Below are 23,220 nucleotides of genomic sequence, written 5' to 3'. Positions count from 1 at the left end.
AAGATTGAGCCAGGGTGGGCAGAGCAGGATTGGGGAGCCCAGGAGGGTGAAACAGGAGAAAAATCCCATACACATAGAGAAAATGGTACAATGTACACTCAGTTACCCACCAGCCAGATTCAGAACTTGCAAGATTTTGACACCAGAGGCACAGGTTACAGAAGAAAAAACAGACAAATTAGACTTCATGAGAATTAAAAAAATTTTGTGTATCAAAAGACACTACCCACAGAAGAAAAAGGTGACCCATAGAGTAGGAGAAAATATTTGTAAATCACATATGTGATAAGGGATTAATATCCCAAATATATAGAAAGCCCCTAAAACTCAACAAGAAAAAAACCAAACAACCCAGTTCAATAATGGGTAAAGATCTGAGTAGACAGTTCTCCAAAGAAGATATGCAAATGGCCAATACGCACATGAAAAGATGCTCAACATCACAAATAATTAGGGAAATGCAAATCAAAACTATGATGAGATACCACCTCACACGCATTAGGATGGCTGCTACCAAAGAAAGAGAAAACAACACGTGTTTGTGAGGATGTGGAGAAATTGAAACCTTGTGCACTGTTGGTGGGAATGTAAAATGGCATAGTCACTGTGAAAAACAGTAAGGCAGTTCCTCAAACAATTAAAAATAGAATTATCATATGATTCAGGAATTCCACTTCTGGGTGTATAGTCAAGAGAATTGAAAGCAGGGTTTGGAAAATATATTTGTATACTCATGTTCACGGCAGCATTGTTCACAATAGCTAAAACTTGAAGGCAACCCAGTGTCCATCAATGGGTGAATAGATAAGGAAAATGTGGTATGTATAAGTTGTAAATACACACACACACACACAGAGGAATATTATTCAGCCTTAAAAAGGAAAGAAATTCTGCAATATGAGACAACATGGATGATCCTTGAGGACGTTATGCTAAGTTAAATAAGCCAGTCACAAAAAGATAAATACCATATGATTCCACTGAGAGTACTTACAGTAGACGAAGTCATAAAGTCAGAGAGTATTAGTGTTGGTTGCCAAGTGCTCAGGGGAGGGGAGAAGGGTGTTATTGTTTAATGGGTATAGGGTTTCAGTTTTATAAGATGAAAGAGTTATGGAGACGGATGATGGTGATGGTTGCACAACAACGTGAATGTATTTAATACCGCTGAACTATAATTTAAAAATGGTTAAGATGGTAAATTTTATATTATGTATATTTTACCATAATTTTAAAAAAGGAGAGAAACCACTGAATTGTATACTTCAAAAGGGTGAATTATATCACTAAAGCTGTAAACAAACAAAGAGTGTCATAGAAGGGAAAGCTCTTTCTTACAACAAATGTCATTTAATAAATGTAGAGTCAGTGGTGGTATAACTGGGAAATTACTATTTTGCAACCATCATGGAAAAGAGTGGATGCTAAATCTAGTGGGAAAATTTGATGAGGAGCAGGGTATTTGTATGGTCTCATTGTCTCCAAAGATTGTTGATTGGCTGCAAGGGTACAAGCAATGAATATATAGTGAAGAAATAAACAATGACTGGGTGGTTGAAATTAACATCACCCAATAAATGCTGACAGATATCATGTGTCTCCAGATGTGATAGTCTGGGGAGACCACAAAATCACCAAGTAATGATCTAGCTGGGGATACATAATTTGAATTCTAGTGAGGAAACACTAGATAAAGCAATTGAAGAATGTATAACATAATTGGCCTACATTCTTCAAAAAGGTCAGTGTCATGAAAGACAAAGACAGACTGAAGAACTATTCCAGATTAAAGGAGACTACAGACATGGTATGATCTTATATGGTGAAGGAAGTATTATTTGGACAATTGACAAAACTGGAATATAGACTATAGATTAGATTATTTTATTATTAAATATTAACTTTCTGGAATTTGTTAATTATATTGTAGTTATGTAAAAGAATATCCTTGTTCTTAGGAAATAAACACTGAAGGCCCATGATATTTGCCACTTGCTCTCCAATGGGTGAAAAAAAAATTGCAAAATAGTGGTGGGGCTTTGTGAGGGAAGGAGAGAAGAGAGAGAGAGAATGATAAAACAAATGTTGAAACCCTGGTAAATTTGGGTACAGAGTACACAGAAGTTCTCTGTACTATTCTTACAACGTTTCAGTAAAAAAAAAAAAAAAAGTTAAATAAAAGTCTGTTTAATATTGTTAAATTCATTTGCCTTTCATATGTGAGCCCGAGAGCAGTTTTTTTTTAGATTAATTTTTATTGGAGTATAGTTGATTTACAATGTTGTGTTAGTTTCTTCTGTATAGCAAAGTGAATCAGTTATACATATACATATATCCACTCTTTTTTAGATTCTATTCCCATAAAGGTCATTACAGTATTGAGTAGAGTTTCCTGTGCTATACAGTAGGTTATTATTAGTTATCTATTTTAAATACAGTAGTGTGTATATGAGATTGGAATTGACATATACTCCTGAGAGCAGTTTTGCTTTGGATAGCCAGGAAAATCCTAGTCCCATCTCTACACTAGCTCTATGTCATAGAAACCTTGTCAACAGGGGGTGGAACCACAGGAGGCCTAGGGATGTTTTCTGGGACTTCAAGAAAGGGTCAGAAAGAGAAAGACAAATACCATAGATATCACAGATATGGAATCTATCTATCTATCTATGGAATCTAATATATGATACAAATGAACGTAACTATGAAACTGAAACAGACTCACGGACATAGAGGACAGACTTGTGGTTGCCAAGGGAAAAGGGGTTGAGGGAGGGGTAGAGTGGGAGTTTGGGGTTAGCAAATGTAAGCTATTACATATAGAATGGATAAACAACAAGGTCCTACCGTATAACACAAAGAACTGTATTCAATATCCTATGATAAACCATAATGGAAAAGAATATTACAAAAGAATGTATATGTATATATATCTGAATCACTTTGCTGTACAGCAGAAATTAACTCAACATTGTAAATCAACTATACTTCAAAAAAAAATTTAAAAAAAAAAAAAGGAGTGTAGTTACCCTCGGGAAATTCTAGTGAATGTTAATTTAGGAGAAATGTTAAATAGGAGAAAATGAAAAATGAACAAAAGGAAGGGAAGGCTAATGCCTCTCAGTCCTGTTCAGCAGCTCGGGGTACTATGACTCTTCAACCAGAACAGCATACCCCTTCCGGAAACTTCTCCTCTCACTTACATGTCCTAACCGGCCTCTTCTCAACAGAAAAGGGAGGGAAGGGAGGAAGGGGACTTTCTTTCAGGTTCCGAAAAGTGAATCAAGTACATTTTCAGATAGACTTGAGAGTAAAGGCCGCTTCCTGATTCCTATTCCTCACCCAAAATAAACTTCTCACCTGAGTCTTAACCCTTTAAGTAGAGAACAAATCTTCTCTTTGAAATAAAGTGTTCAAATGCAAATAATTGGCCAGAGTAACACAAACATGGAAATGCATTCATGTTACTGTATAATCAGTTCATGAATCAGTACAATCCACAACTCTAAAGGACTAAGAAAAAACTAGGAAGAGATTTTCTTGTTTTGGAAAAGAGAGGCATTGAGAAAAAGAAAAAGAAAGAAAGAAATTCCTGACATGTAAAGAGAGGGAAGAAACAGGAGAAGAGAGATCTTTACTACCTTTATAATTTGCTGGAAAGTTAATCCTGGGATTCTCAGGACCAAAACACTTGACGGGGTCATTGCTATTAAACTGCAGGACACTAACTTTCCTGCTTGCACGATTTACGAAGCTAGCTTATCAGACTGACTTCATAACAGATCTCAGGTTTTGGAGGATTTTCTGAATCAAGATGTGAGTATTAAATTAAGGCACTTTGCCTCCATTTTTTTTTTTTTTTTTTTGCGGTACGCGGGCCTCTCACTGTTGCGGCCTCTCCCGTTGCGGAGCACAGGCTCCGGACGCGCAGGCTCAGCGGCCATGGCTCACGGGCCCAGCCGCTCCACGGCATGTGGGATCCTCCCAGACCGGGGCGTGAACCCGTGTCCCCAGCATCGGCAGGCGGACTCTCAACCACTGCACCACCAGGGAAGCCCTGCCTCCATTTTTTAATCTGTAAAGTGGCTATAGTTATATTTGTAAAATCTACCTCATAAAAGAGTTGGGACTGAAGAGAGAGTTTCTGTTAAACTGCTTTAGGAAAGCAAGACTAGCACAGATTTAAAACTGTATAATTTTTTCCTATTCCAATTGGTCTGAACAAATTCTCCTCAAGCCTCTTACCTTAAAATTAACCCTTAGGTCATTCACCCCCATATTATCCATTGTTCACAGATAGCTAATTGTTTCACTGACATATTACTGGAGACTTCTCCCTTCCTCCCTAGTAACATGAGTTTTCTTAGTTGACCAGTGTCACAACCTCAAATCCTCCAGGGCCCAACCAAGTACCACAATTCCTGAAGCTGGCTCATGTGAGGTGAGTGTTAGGGAGCAGTGAGGACTGGGCCAATGGAGACAGCGTGCCTGCCTGAACCCCTTCACATGCAAAACATGTTCAGGCAAGTGGGTCAGTTTTGTTCCCTCTAGATTAAAGGATGTCTAAATTCCCTTTTAACTTCCAAATCTCATGATTGATTATTTTGAAATCTCACATTTGGCATGGTAACTGGCCTGGAACCCCTTTCCCAGTATGTATTAAACTGCATGGCTCTTGCTGGTCACCTATCATTGCAAAATCATTGGCCTTTGCACAGTAGCGCGGTTACTATCAAATAAAAAGTTCACATAAAATGTTTCGCGAATTTGTGAAACTTTGCCCCAAAGCTCGAAGTTGGCTGTCTCTCTTAAGGGACCAAGCTATTGGTTATAACACGACAAGTTACGGATTATTTTTCACATTGACCTTTTAACATAAAATGTATACAGGTCCCTTTCACCCTTCCAAAGATTGTACCCAATTTCTACTTTATCCCCCTTGAATATTCCAGATAACTCTAACCTCATCTGATTACAAATCCCTTCACCTTGCCTAGTCTCTCCAACCACATCGCCGCAACCACAACCTCCCATCTCTTATCTTTTTACACCCATTCCCCCTTTCCTCTTCCCCCCTTTCTCCAGACACATACCCACTAGGTCTTGTTCACAGAGGCCAGAGTGTTCCCTGCCACAGAAGATAAGATGAGGATCTGGGAGTCTGGAGACAGGAGCAGCCGCCTAGGTTGCTGCTTCAGCTGTAAATAGGCAGAGGGCGGAGCGTGTAGGAGGGGGAGACCCGTTCATTAGAGAGGCTGGGAGCTCTGGCTTGAGGGAGGAGGGGGCTCTTGGACTGTCGCAGCTGCTAACCCCAAGTAGTTTTGTTGTTAATGCCTAGTTCCTGATATTTCAGCCTGATTCGTTCAACCTACAATAAATCAGCTCAGGGTGCTTTTTATTGTTGTAATGATAATGACAATTATGCCCCCACAAGAACTCAGACCTCTAAATTTCTGGAGCTAGTGAGTTGTATTGCTGGCAGCTGATCCCAAAGAAAGGCAGCAGCGAGGTCAGGTGTCTTAAAGTTCAGAGGCCTGGTGTGAGAGGTTGCAACCTGGGAGATTGCAGCTGTAACTAGTGTAGTTTCTGTTCCTGTTGTATGTGTATCTATATGTCATTTTAGGTCCACGAGGGACAGGCCTGGGCCGACCAGCTCCTTTGACTCTTGTTAACAGCTTGCTGTTCTGCAGCCCCTGGAGCCAAACTCTATCATGGCCTCCAAGGTCCTTCCTGTTCTGCCTCTGCCAACATCTCCACTTGTTGCCCTACCATGTGACCCTCTTCCACTGTGCTCTGGCTACACTGTGTTCTCAATGAACCATATCCCATAAATAAACCAAGTGAGTTCTGCCTCAGGACCTTTGCACTGGCTATTTCTGTGCCTGGAACATTCATCCCACTGCTACTGTTCTTCCCTTTGCGTAAACATCTGGCTCCCCCTCATTCATTAGTCAGCTCATTGAGTAACAGTCTTTCTAAGGGTTTCCCTTGACTTTCCCCTCAGCCACAGGACACTGTTTGATTTTCTTCATCGTTATTAGCACTACCTGAAAGTATCGAGTTTCTTTGTTTACTTGGGTATTTCTCCAGTCCCCTCCCCTCACTAGATGGTTAAGTGCCATGAGGGCAGAGCTGGGCCTGTATTGCTCATAATATTATCCCCACCTTCAAGCTTAATACCTGACACAGTAGGTGTTTAATGTACCTTCACTGGCTAAATGAATGGGACACTGTTCATTCATTGACTGAGTATTAGTGTGTACTTGGTGTGTGCCAGCTGCTGTGCTGAGCACAGGAAATATTAACAGCAAACAAGACTGGTAAAGGTTCCCCCAAGGAGGCTTCAGGTCTAGAAGGAAAGACAACTATTAAAATAATAATCAATTAATTGAAATTGTATCTTTTTTTAGATTTTATTGAAGTATAGTTGATTTACAATATTGTGTTAATTTCTTCTGTACAGCAAAGAAACTCAGTTATACATATATATATATTCCTTTTCATAGTCTCATTTTCCTTTCCATTATGGTTTGTCACAGGATATTGAATATAGTTCCCTGTGTGATACAGTAGGACCTTGTTGCTTATCCATCCTATACATAATAGTTTGCCTCTGTTAATCCCAAATTCCCATTCCTTCTCTCCCCTCCCCCCTTCCCCCTCAGCAACCACAAGTCTGCTCTCTATGTGTGTGAGTCTGTTTTTGTTTCGTAGATATGTTGATTTGTATCAAATTTTAGATTCCACATATAAGTGATATCATATGGTATTTGTCTTTCTGTTTCTGACTTACTTCACTTAGTATGATAATTTCTAGGTCCATCCGTGTTGCTGCAAAGGCATTATTTCATTCTTTTTGATGGCTGAGTAATATTCCATTATATATATATATGTGTGTGTATATATATATATATATATATATATATATATATATATATACCATATTGTCTTTATTCATTTATCTGTCATGGACATTTAGGGTGTTTCCATGTCTTGACCATTGTAAATAGTGCTGAAACTGTATCTTTTATTTTTTAACATCTTTATTGGAGTATAATTGCTTTACAATGGTGTGTTAGTTTCTGCTTTATGACAAAGTGAATCAGCTACACATATACATATATCCCCATATCTCCTCCCTCTTGTGTCTCCCTCCCACCCTCCCTATCCCACCCTTCTAGGTGGTCACAAAGCACTGAGCTGATCTCCCTGTGCTATGCAGCTGCTTCCCACTAGCTATCTATTTTACATTTGGTAGTGTATATATGTCCATACCACTCTCTCACTTCGTCCCAGCTTACCCTTCCCCCTCCCCGTGTCCTCAAGTCCATTCTCTACGTCTGCATCTTTATACCTGTCCTGCCCCTAGGCTCTTCAGAACCTTTTTTTTTTGATTCCATATGTATGTGTTAGCATACAGTATTTGTTTTTCTCTTTCTGACTTACTTCACTCTGTATGACAGTCAGAATGGCCATCATCAAAAAATCTACAAACAATAAATGCTGGAGAGGGTGTGGAGAAAAGGGAACCCTCTTGCACTGCTGGTGGGAATGTAAATTGATACAGCCACTATGGAGAACAGTATGGAGGTTCCTTAAAAAACTAAAAATAGAACTACCATATGATCCAGCAATCCCACTACTGGGCATATACCCTGAGAAAACCATAATTCAGAAAGAGTCATGTACCACAATATTCATTGCAGCTCTATTTCCAATAGCCAGAACATGGAAGCAACCTAAGTGTCCATCGACAGATGAATGGATAAAGAAGATGTGGCACATATATACAATGGAATATTACTCAGCCATAAAAGGAAACAAAACTGAGTTATTTGTAGTGAGGTGGATGGACCTAGAGACTGTCATACAGAGTGAAGTAAGTCAGAAAGAGTGAAACTGTATCTTAAAACAATAAACAAGAAATTGCTTGTTTGTTCACAGATTGCTATAAATGTACATACCAGACGTGTTGATAGAGGAGGTAAGCTGTCAGTCACAGAGTCCAGAATTCTCAGGAACCTGAGTCACATTTATGAATTGATAAAAGGATTTTATTCCTGGAAACTTGATGAAATTCCATGGAGCAAACAATCCATTTCTAGTTCTCAGACTAATATTCTGCTGAGGTGTGTGATCAAGACTGCCCTGTGGCACCAGCGTATTTAGCAGTCTCAGGGAGTTAATTTGACAATAACCTTTGAATCCATGCTTCAACATCCAAAGAATTCAGATTGTGGGGATGACCCAGGGCTCTGAGTGTCCTTTGGAGATTGTAAAAGAGATCTGGCATAAGGCAGGCATTGCAATAGGTAAACTTTAAAGTTTTAGAAGGGAAGTTGGGAACAGGTCACTTTCCTCTAGGAGAAGTTACAACCAGTAATTTTGTTGGAACTCTCTAGTTTCCCCCAGGCTCCCGAGTCTCTACTGGACTCATTTCTTTCAGCTGTCAGGCCCCTGAAGGCATTTGATTTTATGAGCCCTGCTTCTAGACATTGAATTGGACGCGCTACGAGTTTTAGTATTCTGAAATCCCTGGAAATTTTCTGTTAGACAAATAAACTACGATTTGGGGAAATTCAAATGCTAAGATGCTGGTGATTTAAGCACCAATCCAAAAATCCTCAATATAAAGGGGTCTAAGATACTAGGATGATAAATCTCAAATCCTAAAGATTCATAAAGTAAAACTTTTTTAGCACATCCTTTTTTTTTTTTTTTTTTTTTTTTTTGCAGTACGCGGGCCTCTCACTGTTGTGGCCTCTCCCGTTGTGGAGCACAGTCTCCAGACGTGCAAGCTCAGTGGCCATGGCTCACGGGCCCAGCCGCTTCGCGGCATGTGGGATCTTCCCGGACTGGGGCACGAACCCGTGTCCCCTGCATCGGCAGGCGGACTCTCAACCACTGCACCACCAGGGAAGGCCTGTGTAGACATTCTTGCATTTAGGTTTATCAGAAAACAAATGGCCTGGTCATCTTCTGTCACGTTTAGTACATACAGCCATCACCAAAAGCTACACTTTGCTTTGGGGATAAATTCTGGGGTGCTGAAAACAATCAGTAGATCCCAAATGCTTTAGAAAGATGTTTTGCAAAACTGTGTTCTGAGCACTAGTTCCGGGAGATGAGAAATCTTCCCAGATATTAATAGCTAATAACATATGTAAGTATTAAAAGATTTCCACAAAAGAAACCTGTTTGACATTGTTTAACACGGTGACCAAAAAACTCGCTTTTCAAGGAGATCCTATTAATATCCCTTGGAACTAGTACTCTGTGGTAATACTGTAACACTGTTGTCTTGTCCTTAAAAGTGTTTGGGAACAGCATCAGAAAAAGTACTGTTGGTTTGTCATTTTGTCTTCAATGTTCATTTTTAACTTCTGATTAAACTGCTGCCAGCTGATCTGATTCACTTGGGGGCACGGAGGACAACTGGGGCCATTTGATAAAGATTCATTAATATAACACCACCGTGTTGCCTGGGTTTCAGGGCCACTTTCACAAATGTGAAAAGCAATCTGGGGTATAGACTGTAAAAGAACCACAGAGCTGGAAGAAACCTTAGCGATTATCTACTTGAACTCCTTTATCTCAAAGATGGAAACTGAGGCCTACCTCTGTTGGATGACTTTCCCAAGAAACATTTGTCTGTGCCAAACCAGAAGTGGAAGCCAAATGTACTTTCCTAGGGTAGTTTCTCCAAATATAAAAAGTGCAACTGTATGTCTTAGAGTAAGTCTGGATCCTATACCCCTTAGAAACGAGAGTTTGGAATCAGGCCTTAGGAGACTCTGCCATTTATTAGCTGTATGATTTTAGGCAACTTACTAACTCACTCACCTTCTCCAAGCCTGTTTTCTCATCCACAAATGGGACTGATATAGTACCCTAGCTGCATTATGGGGGTTAAATGAGGTAAGGTACTATACGGAGGCTTATGCAAATGTGGTTGGTCGATTGGTTTACTTGCCCTCTGCTCACATGTAGCTTTCTGGACTCCTCAGTAGTTGGATTGGTTTGAGATGCGGATGGACTCACCAATGCAATTAGTCATTTAAAGTAGCTGCTTTCTTTTTACGTCTTTGTAAATGACACAAAATGAATAATTGAGAGCAAAACCTCAAAGCACGTTTCCAAAGATTCTTAGAGGTAAAACCTAACACACCACTGATGCCTCACCATTGTGCTTAGGAGTTGTTTGTCTTGAAAAATTCTGGGTGTCATTGCAGCACTATTTGCAACAGCTAAGACATGGAAACAACCTAAATGTCCATAGAAAGATGAATGGATAAAGAAGATGTGGTACATGTATACAATGGAATATTACTCAGCCATCTAAAAGAATGAAATAATGCATTTGCAGCAACATGGATGGACATAGAGATTATCATACTAAGTGAAGGAAGTCAGACAGAGAAAGACAAATATCTATCATATGATATCACATATATGTGTAATCTAAAAAAAGTGATGCAAATGAACTTACTTACAAAAGAGAAACAGACTCACAGACATAGAAAACAAAATTACAGTTACCAAAGGGGAAAGGTGGGGGAGGGGGAGGGATAAATTAGGAGGGATTAACAGATACACAAGTATATATAAAATAGATAATCAACAAGGACCCACTATATAGCACAAGGAACTCTACTCAATACTCTGTAATAGTCTGTGTGGGAAAAGAATCTGAAAAAGAATAGATATATGTATATATATTTATATAACTAAAATCACTTTGCTGTACACCTGAAACTTACACATTATAAATCAACTATACTGCAATATAAATAAAAAATTTTAATTCTAAAAAAACCAAGACAAAAACAAAAACCAAAAAAAAAAAAAAAAGAAAAAATTTCTGCGTGTAGGGAGACCAGTTAGGCCTGTTTCTAATACTGGTAGAACTGGGGTAAGAGTCCAGAGACCCATACACCATATGTCAAAATATTTAAAAGTTGCAGATAAAACTGATCGATTGTTAAATAAATTATGTTTTATCTTCCGATCTTGACAAATACCCATTCATAACAATCTGAAGAGCCAGGTTTGAAGTTTAAATTCTCAGAAACTCATATCAAAATATAGTATCGCAGAGAGAGCTGGCCCTGGCTCCCAGCCCTGCCCCAGCACCCATCCCCTTTTCTTCATCTGAGATGCTCCAGCTCTGCGACTGCCACTCCCACATCCAAACTGCGCATCCACACCCCCCTCAAACAGCTACCCTCAGGCCACCCTTTAGATCCAGGGCTGTGCATACTGGTTACAACATTCACGGCTGGGAGGATGGATGCCAGGAAAAAGCCTGCACAGGCTCTGGAAGTAGGCTTAGGACTATTTGGACAAGAAATTCTAGGACGATAGCATTCCAACAGTGGCCTGGAAGTGGGGGCTTGGACTTGAAGTGGTGTCTCCCTCAGCTCTGCAGTATCCTCTTTGTGCAGGAGGGAACAGCCAGAGGAAGGCCAGGGCAAGGGCCCCTTTTGCCTGGGTCCAAGAAGGGCACTGCAGTTAGAAGGCTCTTGCAAAAGTCGCAGTGAAGGGTGACAAGGCTGTGACCAAAGGAACGAAAAAGAGACAGCAGTTGAGAAGATCACACAGGGAAGATTTCCAGCTTCTTAGAAACTACCAAGATGTGGGAGAACAAAAAAGAAAGAAGATGACAGAAGATGCCAGATTTTCAGTCCTGGGTTCTTGGTGGAGCTGGGGCGAACCCTCTGACCTAGGATATCTCAGATTTTTGTGAGCATGTATGATTTTTTTTTTAATATTTGTAAAATTAATTATTTATTTTTGGCTGCGCTGGGTCTTTGTTACTGCGCGCAGGCTTTCTCTAGTTGCGGCGAGCGAGGGCTATTCTTTGTTGCGGTGCACGGGCTTCTCATTGAGGTGGCTTCTCTTGCTGCGGAGCACGGGCTCTAGGCGTGTGGGCTTCAGTAGTTGTGGCACACGGACTCAGTAGTTGTGGCTCGTGGGCTCAGTAGTTGTGGCTTGTGGGCTCTAGAGTGCAGGCTCAGTAGTTTTGGCGCATAGGCTTAGTTGCTCCGTGGCACGTGGAATCTTCCTGGACCAGGGCTTGAACCTATGTCCCCTGCATTGGCAGGTGGATTCTTAACCACTGTGCCACCAGGGAAGTCTAGCATGTATGATTTTTTTGTGTGACTGAGCAAAACCCTTCCTCAAAGATTTTCAACCAGAATTTTCACCCATTCATATGTACTCATAATAGTGCAGAAATTTAAGCATTTGCTCCAAGCATCAGATATAAGAATACTTTTGCTTAGAAATGTTTATTAACAGCAATATCTTAGAGCAATAGACTTTAGGAAAATGTGTGCTTTCTATTTAAATATTATGTTACCTCAAGGTATACAAATTAACTTCATTTGATAGTTTTTATGGCTTAGAATTTGATCAGCTACAAAATAGGGCTATTGAAATTGCTTTATTATTAATTTTTAAAGTCCACTGCCAGAGTAGAATGGGGTGGTATTTTACTCAGCCTGAGTCCTCAGAAGTCTGAGACATGACTTTTCCTATTACAGGTCAATCCAAGCTGAATCATAGGTGGAAAATATGTAGATGGAATATAATTATTCTAATTGGAAAATGGTCATGACAGCTCACTAGCCAACCTTCCAGTCATAAAAACAATGGTTATTTTTTTTTTCTTTTAATTGCTTTTTATGAGCCATGGCAATAATAGTTTGTGTCAGACAACTCTGACAATGTAATTGAATTCTGGAATTATTGTTCTAAACCCACTTTGTAATATGAGAAACAAAAAGTGTCTTTCTTTAAAAGTAACCCGTCAAATGTTTGCTTGAAAGGTAAAAATATTTAGGGTTATGAAAGGTCCCATTGATAAATAATAATGGTATTCCCACAGTGGTTTTTCCTAAAGGATAGTAAGGATTTTTAAAATGGTCCACTCTTTCTCTTAATGTTGATAACTACGCAAGGAAACCACATGGACTTAAGTCTATCTTGGGGTGCGGGCTCTTAGAGCATTTGAAATACCCTGGTGATCCACGGTGTGCCCCAAATCAAAGCCTGGAGGACACTGGAAGGGAGTGGAACAGGATATAACTTGTGAATGACTAGGTCCTCGTCTCCAGCTGTAGGTGTTCTCTGGCCCACAGAATACATTTGACAAACCCCAGGTCCAAATGGGGACGGGGGAAGGTGAAGGCTAGGGGTGGAGGTGAGGGGGGCGGGCAAGATCGCTAAGAAAATGTATCAGAATAGATGCTTGTTCTTCAGGGGGCACTGAGAAGCAAGGGGGTAGAATTCTTTGCCAAGCACGTCTCCTCAAGTTGTCATTGATATCTTAGGGATGCCAGTCAAACCCATGCTTCCTCCCTTCAGGCTCTGAATCAGTTGAGAGAGAGGCACACAAATCTAGTGGGAATAAAACCACACCTTTACTAATGCTGAAGCTGGACTAGAGAGCACAGCTTGCACCTGTGGCCTAGGTAGGGCCTTCAGCTCTACCTGTGGGTGGAGGGAACTGCTCTGCAGGAAAGGGAGTTTCTGCCCTCACTCCCTATCAGACTCAGACAGGAGGCCCGGGAGACCTTGGCCTCCAGAAGGCAGGCCCCTGCCCATCTCTGCTTGCCTCTTGGGAACAGAGGCAGAGAGGAGAATGTGCAGGCAGGTTTCAGCCAGAGGGAGCAAGCCGGTGGCGTGACCTTTACCCCCATCTGCCAGGTCATGTCAGTCACTCCTCCCCAAAGGGCAGAGCCGGGAGCAGCTTTCTCGCTTCCCTGAGAGGACAAAGTGTGGGCAGAGTGACTATTTTAGGGGTCAACAATGGAGCATGAGAAGAAGGAGAGAAGTGTTCCCTCGATTGTCATGTGACTCAGTCTTAACCTCTCCGAAGAACATTCCAGAACAGTTGGGTCCTGAAAGTTATATTTTTAAATGAGCCCAAGTTTGAATCAGGAGCCGCTGTTGCTCATGGGTGAGTGAGTCGGGGGCGGCAGATGGAATTTGTAGTTGGAGCCTTTGCAACTGAAACTCTGAGATCAATCTTGAAAAGGAGCCAAAGAGTCCCTCCTGAGAACCCCACAGGACTTGTTTGAGGGAATAAAATCATTTATATTTCTTTTTATTGGAAGCTGCCTCTCCCTTCTGAGACTGTCGGGGGAGGAAAGCCTGGAGTGGGGGTGAGGGGCTGGAAGGGGGAACCTGGATATATGTGCACCGGCAAGGCTGAGGTTTGAAAAATTGTGAAAATTACATTCATCTTTGTTATTCTCAATCTGCTCTTCAGTCTGCTGCCCTGTGATTCCTTCATCTTCCAGATGTCCTTTCCTTCCTTCTAAACTTGTCAAAACAAGCATTCCTTCATTCCTTTAAGTGCAGCTCATAGGTAGACGGTAGGAGAAAAATAAATTAATTAAAATAATTAACAATGAAGTGTGAATCTTAGCCCTCCTTAGCTACCTTGGATGCATTTGAATTTTAAAGGAAAATACTAGTTTACAGGTGTAGATGTCTCAGTGGTTTAAATTTCAGGCAGAATTCTGAAGCTGTTTGCCTGGGAATCGGGGATGGAATTGTTCCCAGTGCCAAGCAGACAATACAGTCTTCTGTGAACACGTGGCATGAGTAAGGACCAGGCACAGACTCAGCAGAGGTCAAGGATGAAGACAAAGAGGTGACCCTTGGTTGGCATCGAATGAGGTCATTGGTAACTTAAAGGAACCAGGGAGCAACAGTGGCAGTGATGATGAAAGATAATACAGGTGGCATGGGTTCAATTCAGCCAGTTAGATTCAGGATACTAATTATCTGCTAAGCCCTGGGCTGGATACAACTAAAGCCACAGGAAAAGGATACACTCACTTGGAAGAACAGGACGGTGCTTGGGAAGGGTAGTAGAATGAGCGTTTTAATTCTCTGGACATCTGAACTGGTAAATATTCTTTGCTTTTTCTAAGCAAACCCCTAGTCTTGAACAATGGAAATGCTGACTTCTCCCCTTCTAGCTGCAGGACTCATGCTCTACCGTGATGGTAAGGTCTGCCCTGAGTCAGTCTCCTTATCCATCCAAATATGTGTTCTGCTCCTCCCCACAGCAACCCCTCTGTGCAGCCAAGTGGGCACCTGATTGATGTCTCACATCCTTCACATTCTCTCCTTGCCTCTGCTCTGACTGTTCGTCCTGCCACCCCGAGGTGTTCGTGCCCCTTCTGAATCCTGCACATCCTTCCAGGCTGGCTCAGGTTTCCAGACACTTCCTTCTGTGAGCAGGCTTCGCTGAGTACCAGGACCGCTCCTTTCTCTGAGCTCCAAGTATTGTAATCATAATCATAATGGCAACGATCACAGCAATAATAATAAAGCCCTACATTAGAATAGTACTAAGAATTTTTCAAAGTGCTGACACATACTGTGTTATATTTGTGCATCCCAGGATCATTCAAAAGATGCTAAGGGATTAATAGAATGCTTACCTAAAAACAAAACAAGACAAAAATCAACAAGGGAACTGAGGTCCAAAAAGAGTAAATGCTTCTCCCTAGACCATATACCCCAGGATGCATTATAGTTTCTGCCACTTTGGTCTCTCTGATTTAAGTTATGATTTCTGATGAAATGTTATCTCTCACTGTTTTCAAATAGTTTCCTGTTGCTAGTCTTGGCTCTCTGATAAGATTATACTTTTCTTCAGGGCAGGGAAAATCTCATGCATTATGGTATTTTCTCAACACCCAGAACACAATTTTGAGTACACAATTTTGGCTTAGAAAATGCTGCGTTGATGATGCGGAGGGTCACATGTTTATATTCCTGCACATTGTGTGAGTGTGGACATGGCCCTGTGATTCCATTTGACCTTACTTTGGGTGTTGGAGATCATGAGGCACACACAGACCACACACAGGAGGAGCTCTCTGAGACGGTAGCCACCATAAGTAATCTAAAAGGCCTTCAGTATTGGTATAAAGTTGGGAAGGAATGAAATATCTCTGTTTAATGTGTCACCTCCATAGTTCCTACATTATTAAGTTTAATTGGGAAACATGCATCCTGCCCTCATCTGATCTGAAATTCCTTGCCTCCCTCTCTCCCATCAATAGTGGTATCTGATGAAAACACTAATTCGAAAAGATACATGTACCCCGATGTTCATTGCACCACTATTCACTTTCATTCACATGAAAGCAGCCTAAATGTCCATCTACAGATGAATGGATAAAGAGGATGTGGTACATATATACAATGGAATACCATTCAGCCATAAAAAAGAATGAAATAATACCATTTGCAGCAACATGGATGGACTAGAGATTATCATACTAAGTGAAGTCAAAGAAAGACAAATATCATATGATATCACTTATATGTGGAATCTAAGAAAATGATATAAATGAACTTATTCAATATTTACAAAACAGAAATAGACTCATAGACGTAGAAAACAAACTTATGGTTACCAAAGGGGATAGTGGGGGTGTTGGGAGGGATAATTTAGGAGTTTGGGATTGACAGATACACACTACTATATATAAAATAGATAAACAACAAGGACCTACTGTACACCACAGGGATACAAGGTATAGTCAATATCTTGTAGTAACCTATAATGAGAAAGAATCTTAAAAAGAATATATATATATATAAATAAATCACTTTGCTGTACACCTGAAACTAACACAACACTGTAAATCAATTATACTTCAGTAAAAAAATAGTGGTATCTGACCTGTACCAGGTTCAGTGGGGAAGATGAAAATCTCTGACTTCATGACTGACAGTGACAATGCTGGTGAAGAGAATGAGCTGGGAAGCTTAGTGACTGTGCTGGCAGCTTTGGGTTTCTTAGAGGTAAACTGGGGAGGCACAGGTTGGCTCTCTCTCTCTCCCAGGGCTTTGAGGAGGAAAGATGGTCTATGGGTTACTGCTCTGGCTCAGTGTTTGACCCCTGAGGGAGAGGAAAGAGAGGAGATCTGCACAAGCTCCAAACCAGATTTCTGGAAGTTGAAGCTACTGTAGATGGTTGCAGGGATACAGTCAGGGCAATTTGGGTTTCAGTTCAGGGATGGGCCAACCCCACGTCCCAGGAGTGATGGATCCACTGGTAGATGTATCTACTGGCTTGTTGCCACGTAGATTTATGTCCCACACTTAGGGTGTGTGATCTCAAAATAAAATGATATCGGAAGATTTGCTTAAATTTACATCTGAAAAAAATATAGTGGGACATTGTAGTTTCAATACTTGGAGCAAATCCTACCAACTATTGATTACTGTATAAACTGTTAACTTAAAACAGCATTCAAATTCAAGTATGGAAGCATGCCAGTAAGATTTTTGAGGCAAAAATTATCAATGTACGACTTTTGGTTTCTGAATCAATCTTGTGGCTACCTCTTTTTTTTTTTTTCTCTTTTGCGGCACGCGGGTCTCTCACTGTTGTGGCCTCTCCCGTTGCGGAGCACAGGCTCCGGACGCGCAGGCTCAGCGGCCATGGCTCACGGGCCCAGCCGCTCCGCGGCATGTGGGATCTTCCCGGAGCAGGGCACGAACCCGTGTCCCCTGCATCGGCAGGCAGACTCTCAACCACTGCGCCGCCAGGGAAGCCCGTGGATAACTTTTAATAAACACGTAATACCTACTTCATCTCTAAGTAATGACATCAAAGGTTCCAGGGAATTTGCCCTTCTCCAGAGGGAAATCAATCAAACTATGATAATATAACAAAATCCTGAAACAAACATATGAGCAAAGGAAATAAAAAGAATATTTATTATAACAATTATTTCCTTTTCCAGAATTATGACCCTCTGATTTATCAGACTAAGAAGCCCTAGAATAGGCTGTGAAATTAAAAACAAAGAATAGTTTTTAAATTCTGAGTAAGAAAATATTCATTTTATTCATATTAAAGTATAAAATCTTATTAGAGAACCAAGACTAGCAACAGGAAATAATTTGAAAATAGTGGAAGGTAACATTTAGTCAGAGACTAAACTTAGAGAGAGCAAAATGGCAGATATAATGCACAGATGCTGGTACATAGTTAGAGTTTAACTCATAACTGAAAGTAAAATAACAAATACTCATGTAGCATTAATTATATCCCAGGCACTGCTCTAAGTGATTTAAATATATTAATGAATTCAATTCTCATAACAACCCAGCAAGATAGGCTTTATTATACTCATTTTACAGATGAGGAAACTGTGGCACAGATCTGTTAAGTAATTTGCCCAAGGTCACACAGCCAGTCAGTGACAATGCTGAGGATCTGACCTCAGGCAGCTTAGTTCCAAAGTCTGTGATCTTAAGCACATGGCTTCTCACACTTCTTCCGCTGTTAGTAGTAATAATCATAGTAATTTAAAATTGTTTTTTCTTATGTTAATACCTTCAGTAAAGCTTCGGGTGTTAAGTGAAATACATGCCTGCACGTCACTGGCCTTTGCTTTATAAGAAGCGACATCCAGAATATGCCATCTCCCAGACTGTAATGGACAGACTGTATGAGCGGCTGGCTCACTGCCCTGCTCACTTACACAAAACCTCAAGTTGTTTGTAGGCCCACAGCCCGAGGAGTTCCTTTGGTCGCTCCCCAGGAATCTTGATTGCATAAGTTGCTCTCATTTGTGCCTCGGAGACATGACCTACCACCCCAGGCGCGAACACCTGCTCCAAAGGCAACCATCGAAAGACTGGCCGGTGACCTACGGATTGGCCTCCCCTGAGACCTTCAGCCAACACTGTGGTGACTGGACCAGTCAGACTCTCTCCCTTCAAGACATTTAATGTGAGGCAGAGAGGGGATGCTGAAGGAGTGAACTGGTGTTGGGTTAGAGAGAGACACAGAGAAACCGGCAGAAGGCAGGAGGCACAGAAACTGACTTTGCAGGAGCCATGAGGTGGGCAGGGAAAGTGGGGGAGTTGGTCGGCCGTGCGGGAGGAGTGAAGAAACAAGAGGAGAGCAGGCTCTGCTTGGAGGAACTGAGCCACAAACTTGGCCACTGACAAGGATGGCAGTGGAGCCCTGAATTGATACTGGATCACCAGGGCCACGTGGTATCTTGAGATGACATGAGTGACATTTTCATGAAGCCAGAGATGCAGTTATGGAGATGGTTTCTTGTCCCCTTTAGGGTTCCACGTATCCTTAAAATCCACCCCCATTCGCAGGGGTGTTCCGATTATATTTTTTTCATCTTGCACCCTGAAAGGACCTGACTAGCCCAGGGATTCCAATCCTAGCTTCTCCTCCTTGTTCCCCCTCCTCCCAAATGCCATTACCAACTCCTGCCACATTTGTCCCCAGGCCCCTCCTCTCCACACCTTCCTGTTGATGAGAGGTCCGTAATCATCCTACCCACACAGCTGCAGTGACCTCCTGGCAGAGGTGGCTTTAAAAACTCAGAAATATAATTTTCTAATTTGTTTAAAATTTGTTCTGATAAAGATTTTCAATGGAGTTAAAAGAAAAAAGATTTTCATTTGTTAAAAAACAAAAACAAACCTGTAAATCAGCCCCTTCTGATTAGTATGCTATTACCACTGATTGAAATCAGAGAACATGGACATTTTCTAGCTGAATTTCAACAAAAATGTTTACATCATGGGTATGTGGGATTGAAAAAAAATTATCATGATTTATAAGCACGCTTCTTCCTTTGGGTCTGCTTTACTTTGGTGAGGTATCTTTTATCAGCCATGACAACCACTAAAACCCAATGTCAGAATATACCCATCTTCTGTTAAGTCATGATTTCCAAAATAATGAATCATAGCCCATCTTATGGCTCAACCTAAATTATTAATTTTGTTTTTAGGAAAAATAAATATTAAAAATTATTTTTAAAATGCTTATTTAACCAATCTACTTCATTACAATTTTTTGAGTGTATGTTTTATAATGTACATATTAGTAGAGAGTACAAATGTTATACATAGGGGTACAAGCTTAAAACATTTTATTGCGATTAAAAAAATACCCTGGCCTAAAGAATAAAATGCTAGGTCTTCAAGGCTTTTCTCCAGCCACGCTCCCCTTGCCTCACCTCTGAGCCTTATCGTACCACAGTTCCTCCACTCCGGTCAAGATTGCCATTTCTGGAAGCTCACGCTCCTCCAAGCTTCCCTCCAAGCTTCTCTTCCATTAGGCAGCCTCAGGTGACATAACTTTATCCGCCTTCCACCAATCCAGATGGTGAAATTTTATTTTTTTAGAAAAACCTTATGGTTCCTAACTTTTAATTCCTTGCCCATAACGCAGACTCTAGTTTTAAAAATGTTAATATCCAATATTGTGGTTACTTTCTATTTCATTTTGTGTTGGACTACAAATTGGATACTAACATTATAATGTTACAGTAAAAGAGTTTGTTTGGATGTACCTACATGGTTGCCAACTTATTGACTCATCATTCTTTACAGCACACCAGACCTTTCCCATCCACAATCATTTTCCAGTTTTCCTGCAGTACATGGGTAGTGGGGCTTTGCCAGTGGCCCTTCATATCCCCTCAACACTTACCACTTCCAAGCTCGGCCAGGCCTACTTCCAACTCTCAGCACCTGTCACTCGTCTTGAGGGCTCTGTTTGGCTGCTGCAGCCCAGCTACTCCTACCAGGTGCAGGCAAGGAGTATGTGGGGTGTAATGCCTCCTGGGAGCAGCCCTCCAATGAGGTCTGAAGGGAATTGGTAGATTGCCAGCTCTCTTGCCCTTTGGGGAGGAAAACTGAGACACTTTCTACACTGGCCCCAGGGTCCCTCTATGGGATGAAGCTCCCATCCCCCATGATGGTGACTTGCTTGATGGTGCACCTTTTCTGGCTTGCTTTTCTTTCCTCTCTCACTTCCCCACTTGCCTACAACTATTTCCTAGGGTCACTTTTCAAATAAACTACTTTCACTCCAATCAGAGTATACTCTTGGAACCCAAACAAAGACAAGATCCTTTAGAAATTCCCTTAATGCAGGTTTATTGGTGGCAAATTCCATTTTTGTTGATTAAAAACACCTTCATTTCATTCTTGTTCTTGGATAATGGTTTTGCTGGATACGTGATCCCAGGTTGTCAACTGTTTTCTCTCAAACTTTGAAGGTATTATTTCACTGTTTACTGTCATTCTAATTACTGTTCTTTTGTAGGTGATCTGCCTTTTCTCTCTGAGAAAAGATATCTTCTTTGTTTCTGGTGTTCTGCAGATTTCATTATGATACAATTAGGTTTAGATTTTTAAGAAATTTACCTTCCTTGGCATAGATTGTTCTTACTGCATCTGTGGATTCTTATCTTTCATCATTCTGGAAAATCCTCAGCAATGATCTCTATAAATATGCCTCTCTTGCAGTCTCTCTTACTCCTTCTGAGACTCTGGTTAGATATATGCTAAACATTGTCCTTTTTTCTATGTCTTTTCTTCTGTGCTACATGCTGGTTAATTTCTCAAGATTTTCTCTTCTAGTTAGCTAATTTTTGCTTCATCTTGCTATTCAATTTCTCCATTGAGTTTTAAAATTTTCTATAGTTATATTTTGTATTTTAAAAATTCTATAGAGATCTTTTCCCAAACCCATCATTTTTTATTCCTTTTTCCACTTTTGTGGTTCTAACTTTATTTAGATGTTTTGTATATTATTATTTTATATTGTTTAGTTGATAACTCTAGTGATGAAGTTTATATTTTAAGGCAGGTCAAGAAAAAATTAAACACAAAGTTCTCTCTGTGTGTTTGTTTGGGCCTCCTCCCTCCCTCCCTCCCTAATGCGCAGTGTGCGTCTGCATTACACATTAACCAGAGCTCTGCAAAAGGGGGAGTGCCTGCTCAACCAAGAAGAGCAATTCTTTCTCTTTCTTCTGATGCCAGCAAGACAACTTCTTAAAAGAATAGAGTTCTTTCCCAGCTCTGTAGGGGGTCATGGTGACTTGCTGCTTGCTTTGTGCATGCTTACGTGGACTATGTATCCTTGGTCAACTTTCTGTAAGATATCAGTGTGTCATTTTGATATACGATCCTTTGTCTTGAAAATGTATAAATGCAGAGCTTTCTGAGAATCTGCTTCCCAGGTTATAATCCTCAGTTGGACTTGAACAAAATTCCCTTTTTTTTCTTCTTGATAATTAATTGAATGTTCATGGACACTAGTATTTAAAGTTTGGGGCGGTTCTGATTGTGGTCTGTTGTTTTTGCTGATGCTCACTCATCGTGCCTTTTCTTCTTATTGATCTTTGGTAAGGAGCGCACATGTATTTGCTATTAACCTACAGGGACCCTTAGGGCCTAAGGTTGGGTTACTTTCTTTCAGGGGAAATTTTCGTTTACATCTGCATACAGGGGGCACTACCTACTGGGACCTTTTGGCCCCTTCCAGGATTCTAGGCTTAATCTGGAGTCATGACCCAAGGTGTAGACTCTGTTATGGGCTAGATTGTCCCTCCTTGCACCTCCCAATTCCTATGTTGAAGTCCCAATTCTCAGTACCTCAGAGTGTAACCATACTAGGAGATAAGGTCTTTAAAGAGGTGATAGGGACTACCCTGGCGGTCCAGCAGCTATAAGACTCCAAGCTCCCAGTGCAGGGGGCTTGGGTTCGATCCCTGGTCAGGGAACTGGATCCCACATGCCACAACTAAAGACCCCGCATGCCACAACTAAAGATCCCGCGTACAGCAACAAAGATCCTGCTTGTTGCAACTAAGACCCAGTGCACCCAAATAAATAAATAAAACATTAAGAAAAATAAAGAGGTGATGAAGTTAAAATGAGACTGTTAGGATGGGACCCTAATCCAATATGACTGGTGTCCTTATAAGAAGAAAAGATGCTAGGGAGGCCTGAGTACAGGGATGACCGTGTGAAGAGGCAGCAAGAGGGCGACGATCTTCAGGCAAAGCAGAGGGGCCTCAGAAGAACCCAATCCTGTCAGCACCTAGATCTTGGACTTCTGACCTCCAGAATTGTGAGAACATAAATTTCTGTGTTTCAGCCCCCTCCCAGTCTGTGGTATTTTGTTATGGCAGCCTGAGCTGACGGATACAGGCCCCACAGCGCCTTCATTAGGATTTGCACTTGGGGTAGCTGCAGTTTTCCTCCCGTGTGCTTATTATTCACCACTCTGGTTTCAGCCAGCATTTTAATCTCTACTCCAGGGAAATTTCCCTTACTTCCTAAAAGCTCACAGATGCAAAGGAGAGTATATTTCACTGCAGGTCTAGTTGTTTTGTTGGAGGATCTATT

The 23,220-nt window shown here is 41.1% G+C and overlaps 1 protein-coding gene across 2 annotated transcripts in view; it reads right to left on the bottom strand.

The window, feature by feature from the left end:
* ATOSA (atos homolog A) overlaps positions 1–8,114 on the bottom strand; it is a 115,236-nt gene extending 107,122 nt beyond the window's left edge. Inside the window, exon 1 of one of the 2 annotated variants that reach the window (XM_060005950.1) lies at positions 7,965–8,114. The gene's annotated coding sequence lies outside the window, so the exon portion shown is untranslated. Of the gene's footprint in view, positions 1–5,093; positions 5,210–7,964 lie in introns of those variants that run through there. The other variant, XM_060005947.1, reaches the window with a different exon arrangement.
* Positions 8,115–23,220: the final 15,106 nt, after the last annotated feature.

This window comes from Delphinus delphis, chromosome 2 (assembly GCF_949987515.2).
Source record: "Delphinus delphis chromosome 2, mDelDel1.2, whole genome shotgun sequence".
Classification (NCBI taxonomy): Eukaryota; Metazoa; Chordata; class Mammalia; order Artiodactyla; family Delphinidae; genus Delphinus; species Delphinus delphis.
Note: the sequence above shows the minus strand (reverse complement) of the source record. Positions and strands in the feature narration are given on the sequence as shown.